The 14,642-nt window shown below is 49.6% G+C and overlaps 1 pseudogene; it reads left to right on the forward strand.

Annotated features, from left to right (window-relative positions):
- The first annotated feature begins 2,181 nt into the window (after positions 1-2,181).
- Positions 2,182-14,642, forward strand: part of LOC135522513 (axin-2-like) — a 25,114-nt pseudogene continuing 12,653 nt past the window's right edge.

Consider the following 14,642-nt stretch of genomic DNA (forward strand, 5'->3'; position numbering starts at 1 on the left):
ATTCATTTAGGGAACCCATTTAGAGGACCCTGATTGGCTCAGGAGCACCCCTAGAGGCTACAGTTCCGTACAGCTCCTTTATTAACACAGTGGCTGTACTGACTTTGCTACTAAACTTGCACAGATATTAGGATCAACGGTGGAAAATAGTATGGGGGGGGGGGCAGACTGTAGCCCAAAAGGTAAGCGCTTCAATTCAAAATGTCCACATGCAAAATTAAATTCTGCTGCAGAGGACAAATTGCTATGGAAATGCTTGGGCATTACATCCTGACTCAACATAGACAAAGTGACCCTCATCTACAGTGCTTTAGCCTCAAGCATCTGTGTGGGGAATGGAACTAAATACATTTGAGAAGGCCTATACATTCCTCTGTATAGGAGTGACTGGACTAAGTTGAGATGTGATTGTGATGGGAGAAGTAGGGGTTATAGATATTTATATTGGAGCCTGACATGGCCAGCCTTCCCAACGTATGCAAATTAGGTGTACTATAGAACCTATAACCTGTAGAATGCATGATTGTACAGGCTAATGAGCGTCAATGGACGAGTTCTATTTGAGTAATAGTATGTTAGTTCTCTCCTCTCCTGCGCCATGATTCAAGTGTTGTGTGGCTGAATTCTCTTGTATAATTATATTTTTTCCTTCAACATCAAAGGGACAATATAGTCTTTGAAGTACCATGGGATAGGATCACTGTCTAACCCTTCCTTTAAGATGCCTTCACATTGACATTAGTGAAAGTCATCTAAATTAAAAGCCCAGGAAACATGTCGTGTCTGTCTTCCATAGCCAATTTCAGCTAATGTCATAGTAGGCTATGGATTCTCCGTGTGTGGGAATTTACATGTATTTTATGCTGGTTCCTGAATAGATAGGCTAATACAACAACAATATGTTGAATTATTTGTCAGTATCATCACAGTGTCTCAATGAAAATATTGAAATATATTGCTCGACAACTGCCTTGTGATTATTTGATATATTATGATTATTATTTGATATAATATGATATATTATATTATATTCCTTTGGCATTTTAATGGCAAAAAAAAATAATATTTGCTTTTGAGAAATCCAAGTAAAATGCAGGCAACTTTGTTTACGGTTTACAGGAATTTACATGCATTTTGCATTATTGTCTACCGTGCAGAAACCAGGAGGTTAAAATAGCAAATATTTCGGAAAGGAGGTATGTCTCTTTTTAAAGTGTATGTAGCAACAGAAGGAGTGCAGGGATAATGCTATTGGGGCGGTAGATCACTTACTTCAGACGTTCCAAAGCCTCCGGGAGTTGGTTCGAGATTGCCAGTCTTTGATAAGGTCCTTACAACCTCACAACTTTGTCGTTCCAGAAAACCTACTGACAGCTTTCTAAATACCACCGACTATTATTCAATCGTGTGTTTTGGGATCTATATATTGACTCAAGCGTCTGGCGATGTAATTCAGTGAATTTGATTTGCTTCTATGTTGTTGTTTTTTTTGTTATCGGAAAGATGTTTAGATGTTTTTTTATGTATCTTCCGGGACCAGGCCGGCGGTTCTTTACTTTGATGTCCACTGTTAAACCGTCAGCCGGTTCGTTTTGAAATAGCCTAGAGGAGATCCGCTGCTTGCTATGACTGCTTGAACAGTACCTGGGGAAGGGGAAACGAGCTTTCATTTCAGGGTTGCATTTTATGTTCATCTTCTTTCTTAGATAAAAATCAGAGCGGAGTAGACGAACACCAGCAATCTGATTGCGTTATTGTAATACTTTCTGGGGTTGTTACTTTGTTTCTGTGTGAACCATTTCTGAGCAGACGGGAAAGGACTCGTGTGCATCGATGGTAAGTTGCAACAATGCTGTTCTGCAACCTTAACCAAGGGCCCCCTCTCTCTTGGTCGCTTTGATGTGTTGCTGCAATGCTTTGAAGTTGAGAAATGTATGCTACACTTGCTGTTTGTGGGCGAGAAAATACCGTAGAATGGCTATGTAAGGCCACTCTGAGACCGGGGATCAATGCTTTCGTGATTGTGACGGCTGTAGAAGACTAATATTGGTTGATGTAGTTGACCGTAGTCTGAAAGAAGGGGAAAAGTGGGATGTAAATTCGGCAAGCCCCCCCCCCTTCTCCCGCCTCCTCGAAATGTCGACCCCCCCCCCACCCCCTCTCTGATCTACATAGAAGCAGTGCCTGCGTACTTTGGGGTCAGTTGTTGAATGGGACAGGGTACATTAGACTATTCCTATTGCATCAAGGACACATGTGGCGAAGTAAATCTAGTCCACCGTCGGATTACCACCGTTTCCATCGAACTTTTTGTTGGATGTATATATCCCACTAAAGAGGACGGAGCAAAAGCAAATGGGAATAGCTTTTTCTTCACTTTCTGCTGGACTCGGGTTTCGTTTTTACAATGGTATGTGATGTAGCGAGCAGTTTTCTTTTCGTATAGCACGATGTTCATTTCTGAGTAGTTGGGACACATTGGTTGTTTATGCAAATCCTGCAAACAGACTAAGCGCTAGTAGAGATGTTACAATGTAACGTTGTTTTTATTGCGCAAAATAGTTTAGTGTAGCGTGGGTTTATGGCAAATTTGGCACAATATTGACAGTTCTACTTGAAAATGACGTAAAGTACTTAATACAAAAAACGAATAAGTATGTCTCTTGTCTAGTCGCCTAGTAATATTTTATTGTGCAGGGTAATCATGTCGCGTTGTTCAGACACGTTGCCTAGTGCTCGCTGCGGCGATTATGTGTTGTAGCCTACATGTCAGCTGACATTTAGTAGGCTAGCTGCAAATGATTTCAGGAATTATGAGCTACTGTTGATCGTGGTCATTGTACGGGGGGCTCTTACCCTCATCGTTATAGGAAACTTAGGCCATTGTGGCGCTTAGGATGTGTTTTCACTGTCTTGGATGGCTGGCTGTGTGATGTGCAACACTGGATGTATGAGGACAAGTGGTTCGTGGGAACGCAATCCTTATGCATAATGCAGGTAACAGTATCGGAAGCACATTTAGACTGATAATTCATTTGAAATGAAAGCGGTTTCAGGTGATCGTTTTGATATGCGTAAAATATATTTCTGGTGCGTACTTGGTGAGGAGTGTTGGCGATGTGAAACGATTGTTGTTGTCAACGGTCAATTTGACGTCGTGACAAATCGATGCAGACTGTAAATATAGGTTGCTAAACCCCCATTTAGATTATAAATAGATTGATGAGACTAAACCTTTCATTTTTCTTTCTTTGCAAACCGGCGGGGATCTGAAAGGGACTGTTTACTTCATGTCTCCCTTTGAAGTTAGCTGGATCTGGCTTTGATTAGATCAACACTTTCTGTTTCAGAGTGAAAAGGAGCAGAGAAGCTCCCCCGCGGATTTAAGAGAGTGAGGAGGATTACAGTGGAGCTCATAGCGGGCACAACGGTACACACGGCAACCGGAGCTGGAGCCATGAGCAGAGCGCTTACAGACCATATCAGCAGTAGCTTCCGAGAAGATGCTCCCCGTCCTCCGGTGCCGGGGGAGGAGGGAGAGGCGTCATGCCATACTCCCAGCAAACATGCCAAAATGAGAGCCCAAAATAAGGCTAAAGCTGTCACCGTCGCGTCTCCCTGCTCCACGCCGAGGAGGAACGAGGATGGACTCGGGGAACCTGAGGGTAGCGCGTCGCCGGATTCACCCCTCGCCCGGTGGACCAAGTCGTTGCATTTTCTCCTTGGTGACCAAGACGGTGCTCACCTGTTCAGGACCTTTCTGGAGCGGGAGAAATGCGTGGACACTTTGGACTTTTGGTTCGCCTGCAACGGTTTTAGGCAAATGGACCTCAATGATACCAAAACGCTGCGAGTTGCCAAAGCTATTTTCAAGCGGTACATTGAAAACAACAGCATTGTTGCCAAGCAGTTGAAACCTGCCACTAAAACCTACATAAGGGATAGTATTAAGAAGCAACAGATAGACTCTGCGATGTTTGACCAGGCACAAACGGAAATTCAGTCAACCATGGAGGAGAATGCGTACCAGATGTTTTTAACTTCCGACATATACCTTGAATATGTGCACACGGGGTGCGAGAACACGGCTTATGCCAACCATAGCGGTCTCGGGAGTCTCAAGTTGATGTGCGGATTTCTGCCACCTCTCATTGAGGAAGAGGAGTGGAGATGTGACTTGAAGGCGAAAACGTTAGCCTCTGTGGTTGGACTATCTGCCAATGCGCTGCGGGCCACTGCTTCCATTCGGACTGCGGCGGAAGTGCTGGAGAATGGGAACAGGTAAGAAAATGCCTTCATTGAATTGATTATGTTGACTGTCTATCGAGTAATTTAATTGTTCGTTTTTATTATGACTGTTTATCAACATGCTTATGTCGAATAGAGATCCATAGAGATCCTAAGGTTACTTACACGTGTATAGTGTTAGTGGATTAATGAGTTATTGGGCGTGTTGTCTGCATATAACTGCATATAATTCAGTTACTAACGTGTTGTAAAGAGCAGATATGCATTTGAACTAGTTGTTGCCCAACGTTTTTTTCCCCCCTCAAATTCCATTATGAGATAAAAGATGCTTAATGGACAGAAAACAAAATATGGAAGTTTGAAACATGTCTGTTTCTCCTCTCTGCCCTGCTGTTAGTCAGGGGGTGCAAAACATCAATGGATCTGGTCTTTCCTGTCAAGTAAATGGTGTATTGCAGTCAGCCCTTTGTTGGCTTGCTCAAGTTTCCTGTGCTTTGAAATTTCTCCTCCAGTAGAGGCATGAATTCAGACACTAAGCCTGCCTGGCTGGCTGCTGCAGCTAGTACATGAAACTAGTGATTCCATTGTGAAGTTATGCAATATTTCTACATTTTTGTTCAGCCTATTATTAAGTAGCCCTATTATTACAGACTAGAATGTAACACAGACACACACACACACACACACACACACACACACACACACACACACACACACACAGAGAGAGCAAGAGAGTGAGTGAGTAATGCCCAGAAGAGATATTGGCCTCTTTGGTCCCGAGATCAAAGACATTGTTTCTGTAAAGCATTTTTGGGTTAGTTTCTTTTAAGATCTCGTCCCACATATTGTCCAACAGCTGCAAACTCTTCAAGTCAGGAACATTGTGAGAGTGTGGATTTGTATGCATGAGTGTGCATCAAAGAGAGCCATACCAACGTGTTTTTTTTCTCTCTCTCTGAACTGTTCTCCTAGTTTGTCCATACAATAAAAACAACATCTGGACACAATTATCACAGAGTGGTTAGAGGGGGTCCTGTTCCTTTCGGTGTCCATAGGAGAGGAGAGAACAAAAAGTGATTTTGAAAAAGGGGACACGTTTTCAAGGAAACACATTTGTCCTCTTAAACGAACCAGCAATGCTGTGAAGCAAGAGATGGAGAAATGTTTGTTGAGAGGAGGAGAAAAGTGTATGATAGTTTCACGACGAGTTTTAAGTGACTCGCATTTTCCTCTTTAATTCATATTCAACTTTCGTGCTAAAATGGTGTGCCAGGTAATTTGACCAGAGTTTTGCAGTGGGTTATGGGTTGACCGTCTGGACTATTAGCTCCTGTGGCATGGTACCTCTACACGCCACAGCTAGCTATCAGGCTTGGGGACAAGTGTTGCTGTGGCAGATCTGATGTTCAGACGGGGGCCATGTTGAGTTGGGAACTGATAGGGGGGCTCTGGGGTTGTTGACATGAGGGCACCTCCTCAGCTTCCTGGTGTGATCCGCACATTCTTGTGTTTCGCTGAAGAAAAGGGATAGCCCCCACCCTTCCCTCTCCTCTCTTCCCCACCTTTCCCCTCTCATCTCTTCTTTCCCCTGCCCCTCACCAACTGTTTAGGTCAACACATTTCCATCTGAAACATGTGGAACTAATTTTGCTACTGCACTCAGATTCAATCCCCCCCCCCCCTTTTCAGAAACATAGCCACTCTCCTCCGAAAATAGCGTGAAAAAACACAGCCGGGCGCAATGTCCATCCCCCGTTCTCCCTTTAGCTTGTGGTGTCTTTTCCTCGTCCTTTCTACCCACTGCGTTTATCTCGTCTTTTAGAGGAATCCCTCTGGCAGAGCCTAAGCATGTGCTTTGGAGGGAGACAGAAGCGGGGGAATCATGAAAGAAAGGCAAAAGAGGGGAGGGGAACCGAGAGCCCAGCTGCGCTAAATACCTGACTCTTTGCGCGAACCTCCAAAGGTCAGGCTTGAGCTGGGGCCTACGGCTTTAGTCATCCTCCTGGGCAGTAGGCATTCTCATAAAGAAAGAGGCCCTCCTTCCCCCTTCCCTCCCTCTCTCTCTCTCTCTCTCTCTCTCTCTCTCTCTCTTTATTTTGCGCACTCTCTCCCCCTCAAGCTCAAGTTCTTCCCTCCTTCCTCCCGGTCCACCCCCTTCACTAGTGGAACAGGAATGCAACACAGCAGGAGAGAGTAGAAAGAGAGAGAGGGGGAGAGAGAGAGACTTTAGAAGGATGGGAGGGGGGTTCGGTTGTAGGAGAAGAAGGAGGGGGTATACAGAGGGGCCTGGATTTAAAGAGAGAAGACATGAGAGGGAGGAAGGGAGGGAGGGGGAAAAACACTCTAAGAAAAGAGTACACTGCTTCAGAGAGTGGAAAAGTGCGGGAGTAGGGGCCTTGCCCAAACAAAAGGGTAGAGAGATAGTAGGAGAGCGAGGGGAAGTGGCTCTGTTGTCCATTCACATACAGCTGAGCTGCTCACTTCACTCACCCCCCTGCCTGCATGATGGGGGAGGGGACATGAAAGGGAGAGAGAATTTTTTTTTTTAAAGGAAGAGAAAAACAGCTCCTCAGAGACGGTTGTCACATTCCTGAGGCCCCAAAGTCTTGCGAAAGTGACTCTAATTATTCAAATCTGTTGGAACTCGGACTCTAAACACTTCAAAACAAACTTCAAACTTTTCCTCTAGCTCCAAAGCAAAGACTCTTGCTAAAACATGTACACAAGTCAACACACAAACTCCATTTACACAGCTAATACAGGTTCACCAATGTAAGTGTCTGCATGGCACCGACGCTTTGGTTTGAGGGTTTCCGTAAAGAAATGCTGGAATATGTCGTGTGAAAAGGACTGTGTCAAGGGCTCAAGGACAGTTGCTGTTGTGTTTTGAGCAGGTCACACAGACGCGGAGACGCGGCCAGTCCCTACTTTGTCAACTCGGGCTATGTGTTCGCCCCCGCCACCAGTGCCAACGACAGCGAGATCTCCAGCGACGCCATGACGGACGACTCCATGTCCATGACCGACAGTAGTGTGTAAGTGTTCTCTCAGCATTCCCTTCCGGGGTTTTCTCTCTGGCGTTTCTCACCGTTTGACCTGGGTCGGGGGTCAATTCCATGTCAAACTCCATGTCCATTCTGAAAATCATTTCACATTCAAAAGGTGTCTCCAGGCCTGCCTTTCGGAAGCATGTCTGAACGTCTATCTATTTGGATGATTTAGCCATTCATTGAATACCCTTCACGGATACGTATATGCGGGAAACAATTGGGCTACATATTAAGTTTATCGGGGAAGCAGGCGCTTGTGTTGTGAAACGGAATGGGATGTTTAGGTTTGAATGATTTTTTTTCAGATTGAGTTCAGGTAATTCTATTAATGTATAAAGCGCCTCTAGGCCTCGGGGGAAGGGGGGGGGGGGTGTTGTGTCTGTGAAAGTCATTATGTTGAAAAATCTTTTGATGTCTATTCTGTTACAGGCAGAACTTCTTGATGGGGGTGGGGGGGGGGGTGGAGTGTTGCCTCAATTTTCCTCAAAGTAGAAATGTATCCATCCCACCCACCATTCTGCCACAACAACCTTGTTTTTTTTTAAAGAAGGGAAAGAGAGAGTGAGGGGAAATAGCCATTTGGACCTTAAGACAAACTCATTGAAACATTTTGGCAGCAAATGAAAGGGAGCTTACTCACATGGTGGCACGGCTTCCTGCTCTGCTACTGGCCCTCTTTCTCTCTCTCTCTCTCTCTCTCTCTCTCTCTGTCTCTCTCTCTCTGTCTCTCTCTCTGTCTCTGTCTCTCTCTCTCTCTCTCTCTCTCTCTCTCTCTGTCTCTCTCTCTCTGTCTCTCTCTCTGTCTCTCTCTCTCTGTCTCTCTCTCTGTCTCTCTCTCTCTCTCTCTCTCTCTCCTGCAGCGCCGCTGCGATCATGTGTCAGCGAGGCTTTCATGGAAGTTACTCATTCCTGAACCCCAGGATAGGGTCAGGAGGGACTCCCACTGCCCAGATTAGGACACCCCCAAAAATCCACCCCCATCCCCCACCCTCTCTCCCCAACCTTCCTCCAAGCCCAACCGTCGCCCTATTTCCTTCCACTCCCCTCTCTCCGTCCCTCTCCTCCTGCACCCGGAGCCAATAGCAGGGGAACGGTAAGGGTTTGGCGTTGCAAGGGAGTGAGAAAATAAAGTGCACGGAGGATAAAAGGCTTAACCGAATCGCTTTCAGCCTATTGTTAGCCGAGGGGAGCTTAGGGGGATAAGAGGGGTGGCTGTCTGCTTTGAGAATGACTTGCACAACTGAATAGGAGATCCCCATAAAGTAAGGGCCCGTGAAAGAGTGCACGGTCTGTTTTCTTCTTCTTTGCCCGTGCATCGCCACCGCAACCGTCACAAATTTCCTCGGCCATCGCGTAGGGCTGGCTCGCTGGTGACGGGAGCTGGGGTTGATTAAAAACGCAACAAGGAGAGAGGGAGAGAGAGGTGTTTTTGTAAGGAGTTGGGTGTTTGTTTGGTACGTTGTTTCGTTGTGGGCGAGTATCGGTTTTGATACTTGTAAGAAGTGCGCCGCTCGTCAATGTGCATTATTAGCAGTGCTATCTAGGCTCCATCTGGTAACGCCAGTGTAAGTAGAACCCCGAGGCATACAAACCCAGAGTCATTTGACCAAATGATGTATTCATTGGGGAAAAAAATAGATCCCACTTGAATTCAGTCACGTCTTTTTCCTGCAAACGTCTTCAGGTTAATTATTAAAACATCTTACGTTACAAAGTGTAGCGCCTCGCAATGGCCTGCCCTGCACAGAGTTCTTTGAGCCTTTGACAATCTCATGTCCGCCTGCTCACTCTCGCTCTCTCTCTCTCTCTCTCTCTACCCCTCACCGATTTGTAATAAAAACCACAGCTTCTTCCTCCTCATTGGGGGGAACAATTTGATTAGTGTGTCCTTTTATAGTTTGTTGTAAGGCACACTGCAAATTTGAATCTCATTTCCTGATAAAGAACAAGAGGGGGGGGGATTCTCTCTCTTTTTGCTTATATCTTATTTATGGATTTACTTGGACGCTAGGGAATGCTGCTGCGCTAACTTCAAACATTACCTTATCTTACAAACCAGCCTTTTGATGTTGCCGAGATCAGAGGCTTGCTGGCGGAATACTTGCCAAATGAAGATGGCAGCGGGTGCATATGTGCATGAGTGTGAGATTTCAAAGAGGCAGCGGAAAAACGAGCATTTGGGCTAGGTCAGACACTTCTGAGCAACCAAAAAGGCCAAGATAATTGGCCAGGCTTAAATGGCAGCGGACTGGAAAAGCACACATTGGAGGGCGAGAGAGAAAACACAGATTTTTCTTCCCCCTTGCCACTGCCTAAAGGATGAACTGTCCCGAGGCACTTTTTTCCAGCTACATTATGGCCATTTTTGTCTTTATGTCAAACCTGCATGTCTTACACTGCTTTAAAGCAAGATCGCCAGCCCCTCGAGTAGCAGCGTTCTAGACTTCTCCTCTTAGCCAGCGTTCTCAAGGTAGTCCCGGCTGCCATTTTGATCAGGCCCTTCCAACGTTGACAAGGACTGATGGGAACTTATCAGTGGGACACTTTTCAACCCCAGCGCCGGGATTTTTAGCATATCCCCCCCCCCCTCCATTGTCCCGGTGTGTTTTTGTTGCCTTGGCTTCAAGGCCCTTCAAGGGCTCCTCTGGTCTTTGATTTGGGCTGTGATGTGCTCACCCTGGGGGAAAGGGGGGGTGGCAGTCAGTATGGTGCTGTGTTGTTCACTTCAGTGATGACCAGCCTCCCCTCAGGGTTCTGGTCCACATCGCTAGGCTAATGTCTTTCACGCCGCTAATACAGTGTGGGTATTACTTGGTTCTAAGCAAAGAGAAAGGAAATTGAAATGCTTATATGGAGATGGATATGCAGGGGACATTTTGAGTGACATGCGACTGTGTTATTGACCCCGTTTCCTACCTGTGTCCCTCCTGGCAGAGATGGGATCCCTCCATACAAGCTGGGCACCAAGAAGCAGCTCCAACGGGAGATGCACCGCAGCATCAAGATCAACGGCCTGGTCTCGCTGCCCCACTTTCCCGTGAGTCCAGCTTCCTGTTTACTTCCTGTTTTTTGATGTCTGCTGTCTTTATACCCAGTGTCTTTATATCTTTAAAACTCCACAAACTTTTCTCAATCCCCGTTTACAACCGGTTGCCTTTCTCCCCGGTGGGAACTGTGTTTTCTTCTTCTCCTTTTTATGATGTTGTGATAGAATACTATATTCTTTCTCTTTCTCCACCTGCTAATTTTCCTATAAAAAGTCGGGGTAAGTGAAAGGGGGAATTTGGGTATCACTTATTTTCTCTCCTGCTCAACCCCTCCCTTCCTCCCATCCAACAGCTGACATTTTTATAGCTGTCATATATAGAACCCTGTTGCTTTACTTCCTCGTTTTTCACCGCCGTAACTTAGTCAAGAATGTTGTAAATGCATAATGTAAAAAAACAAACATTAAAATACAAAAAAATCATTGATAATAATGATAATGATGGTGGTGGTGGTGATATTGAGGATGATTATCATTAGAGGTCAGGGGTCACAGAACCGAGCCTTGTGATGCTCCCTAAATCAGCCAGCTTACTACTCAGCCCTGTGCTTTGATCATGGCGATGAATGAATGGGACCCAGGTTGCCTGGCCTCTTTTATTGACAACCTCCAACAGAGCCCTCCCCACACACACACACACACACACACTCCCATTTTCTGACAGTAGCCCCCCTACCCCCCAACCCATATGGCTCTCACCACCCCCACTGCCTGTAGTGTCATGTGCAAGCAGGGGTCTCTAAATGCTTGGTACTTCACGGCACAGCTCCAGGGCTTTGGAGTGGTTAGATTGACACTCAGTGCTGGGGCACCCGTGTCTGAAAACAGCCAATGCAAATAGTTTTGTCCTCTTCCCTTCACAATGTGTTTGTGTACCGTCTTGGTGCGTAGGGAAGGCTTTGTGTGTGTGTGGGTGTGTTGTGTTGTGTAGGGAGGGTTGTAGCCAAGTAGAAGGGGCCCTTGTTGTCTGCTCTCCTCTCCTCGCTCCCTCCCTTCCCCACTTGCTCTCCTTTTAATGTCTCCCTCCTGATTTGGAGATGGCTCGGGCTCCCAAGATGCACCAGCCCCAGGCGGGGGGGGGGGGTGGGCTCTCGCTCCTTTCTTCTGTCTTCCCTTCATCGTCTCTACAAAGAGATGAGAGGAACAACAACAACAAAAAAAGAGAGAGTCAAATCAAGAAAGCCAGTGCGCCACATAATAATACAGAACGGAAGATGAGAGAAGCCGGCACATATAGTTAGAGAAAAATAGGATAATGCGTCGACAGTATCTCAGAGGTGCCCTGCGTGCAGTCAGGAAATAAATGACCACTTCCCCCTCAGATCTCCCCGGTATTTGACTTTTCTATCCTCCCTCCCACCACTCCCTCCCTCCCACCACTCCCTCCCTCCCTCCCACCACTCCCTCCCACCACTCACTCCCTCCCTCCCACCACTCCCTCCCACCACTCCCTCCCTCCCTCCCTCCCCTCCCCCACCACTCCCTCCCTCCCACCCCTCCCACCACTCTCCCTCCCTCCCTCCCCCCTCCCACTCCCTCCCTCCCCCTCCCACTCCCTCCCTCCCACCCCTCCCTCCCCCTCCCACCACTCCCTCCCTCCCACCCTCCCCCCTCCCTCCCTCCCACCACTCCCTCCCTCCCTCCCTCCCACCACTCCCTCCCTCCCTCCCTCCCTCCCACCACTCCCTCCCTCCCTCCCACCACTCCCTCCCTCCCACCACTCCCCTCCCTCCCACCACTCCCTCCCTCCCTCCCACCACTCCCTCCCTCCCTCCCACCACTCCCTCCCTCCCTCCCACCACTCCCTCCCTCCCACCACTCCCTCCCTCCCTCCCACCACTCCCTCCCTCCCTCCCACCACTCCCCTCCCTCCCTCCCACCACTCCCTCCCTCCCTCCCACCACTCCCTCCCTCCCACCACCCTCCCTCCCTCCCCTCCCACCACTCCCTCCCTCCCCCACCCTCCCTCCCTCCCACCACTCCCTCCCTCCCTCCCACCACTCCCTCCCTCCCACCACTCCCTCCCTCCCTCCCACCACTCCCTCCCTCCCCCACCCTCCCTCCCTCCCTCCCTCCCTCCCTCCCTCCCACCACTCCCTCCCTCCCTCCCTCCCCCACCACTCCCTCCCTCCCCACCACTCCCTCCCCCCCTCCCTCCCTCCCACTCCCTCCCTCCCTCCCTCCCTCCCTCCCTCACCCCCCTCCCACCACTCCCTCCCTCCCACCACTCCCTCCTCCCACCACTCCCTCCCTCCCACCACCCTCCCACCCCTCCCTCCCCCTCCCTCCCTCCCTCCCTCCCACCACTCCCTCCCCCTCCCACCACTCCCTCCCCCTCCCTCCCACCACTCCCTCCCTCCCCCCTCCCTCCCACCACTCCCTCCCCCTCCCTCCCACCACTCCCTCCCTCCCTCCCACCACTCCCTCCCTCCCACCACCCACTCCCCCCACCACACTCCCTCCCTCCCACCACTCCCTCTCCCTCCCTCCCTCCCACCACTCCCTCCCTCCCACCACTCCCTCCCTCCCTCCCACTCCCTCCCTCCCTCCCACCACTCCCACTCCCTCCCTCCCTCCCACCACTCCCTCCCCTCCCACCACTCCCTCCCCACCCTCCCTCCCTCCCTCCCTCCCTCCCTCCCTCCCCTCCCTCCCTCCCTCCCACCACTCCCCCCCTCCCTCCCTCCCTCCCACTCCCTCCCTCCCTCCCTCCCACCACTCCCTCCCTCCCCCCACCACTCCCTCCCTCCCTCCCTCCCTCCCCTCCCCCTCCCTCCCTCCCACCACTCCCTCCCTCCCTCCCACCACTCCCTCCCTCCCTCCCACCACTCCCTCCCTCCCCCACTCCCTCCCCTCCCACCACTCCCCCTCCCTCCCTCCCTCCCACCCTCCCTCCCTCCCACCACTCCCTCCCTCCCACCACTCCTCCCTCCCTCCCTCCCACTCCCTCCCTCCCTCCCACCACTCCCTCCCTCCCACCACTCCCTCCCTCCCACCACTCCCTCCCTCCCACCACCCTCCCTCCCTCCCTCCCACCACTCCCTCCCTCCCACCACTCCCTCCCTCCCACCATCCCTCCCTCCCACCAGTACATCTCTCAGTCCCCCTCCTTTTTTTCTTCTTCCTCTTTTTGTTTTAATATTGTCTCTCTCTCTTTTTTTTCTCTTCTTTTTTTCTCTGCCTCCTCCTCCTGTCGATATCTGTCTTTTTTTTTTTTTATTCGGGGAGATTTAAAGCCGCGTGTCCGTCCCACCCCAAGGGTTGGAGTGTTTGATGTTTGACAAGGGCCCCTTTTGAAGTGTGCTGACTTCAGAGGCTGCCTCTGCTGATGGCTTGGTCGGAGTACAGAGGGAGCAGGCGGGGGCCGCCCTCCTCGGAGCCAGGCCAACTGCTACCCCGCCAACGGGGCATGCGGTGCCAAGGACAGCGGGCATGGGGGGGTGTGTATCGGGCTAGGGGTTAGCCCAGGGGCAAGGGCATCAAATGAGACCTATAGAGTTAGAGTAGAGGGTACTGGAAGAATCAGGGGGGCAAACTAGGGACAACTAACTCACACTCACTCAAACACACACTCAAAAGTGTCCTTCCTCCCATCTCGCCCCTACAGAGGACACACAGGCTGCCGAAGGAGATGACGCCGGTGGAGCCCTCTGCCTTCGCCGCCCAGCTCATCTCCAGACTGGAGAAACTGAAGAGGGAGCAGGACACCATGAGCTCCCTGGAGGAGAGGCTACAGCAGATCCAGGAGGTAAGAACCCCCCCCCCACCCCCCCCTTCCCACTACATTAGTACAGCCCATCTCACCTGAAATGAGCTTTGGAACGTTCCATTGCAACCTAGTTTAGGTGACTCTCCAGTCCTGAACCCTGTCTTTGCTACCTAGAAAGACAATGTAGCTAGGAGGAGCCATGTGAGAAGTTAGTGTTGGAGCTAGCTAGCTGACTCTTCTTCCTTGATTCAAAGAGACTTTGCTTGCGGTCCTGCTTTGGAAAAGAATTGAACTGACTAAGGCTCTGCCGTGCAGTTTAGCGACTTCTTCTCTGAAAGTCTCTTCTGCCGAGGAAGTTTCAAACTTATGTTTCTTGACACACACTTGAAGTCTCTTCAAATGGTTAGCGCTTAGCGCTCAACTCTCCAGTGGCGTATTGCTGAGTGTGCGTCGTGCCGGTCTCTTTGTGTGTCTGGGCTTGCTGTGCTTTATAGATGAAGAAAGAAGACGCTAGCACAGAAACCGAGAGTCAATTCAAGTTACGCCATAGAGTTTCTCTCAGCTTCTTCACAAGGTAATACAGTACATG

Source organism: Oncorhynchus masou, chromosome 4 (assembly GCF_036934945.1).
Source record: "Oncorhynchus masou masou isolate Uvic2021 chromosome 4, UVic_Omas_1.1, whole genome shotgun sequence".
Taxonomy (NCBI): domain Eukaryota; kingdom Metazoa; phylum Chordata; class Actinopteri; order Salmoniformes; family Salmonidae; genus Oncorhynchus; species Oncorhynchus masou.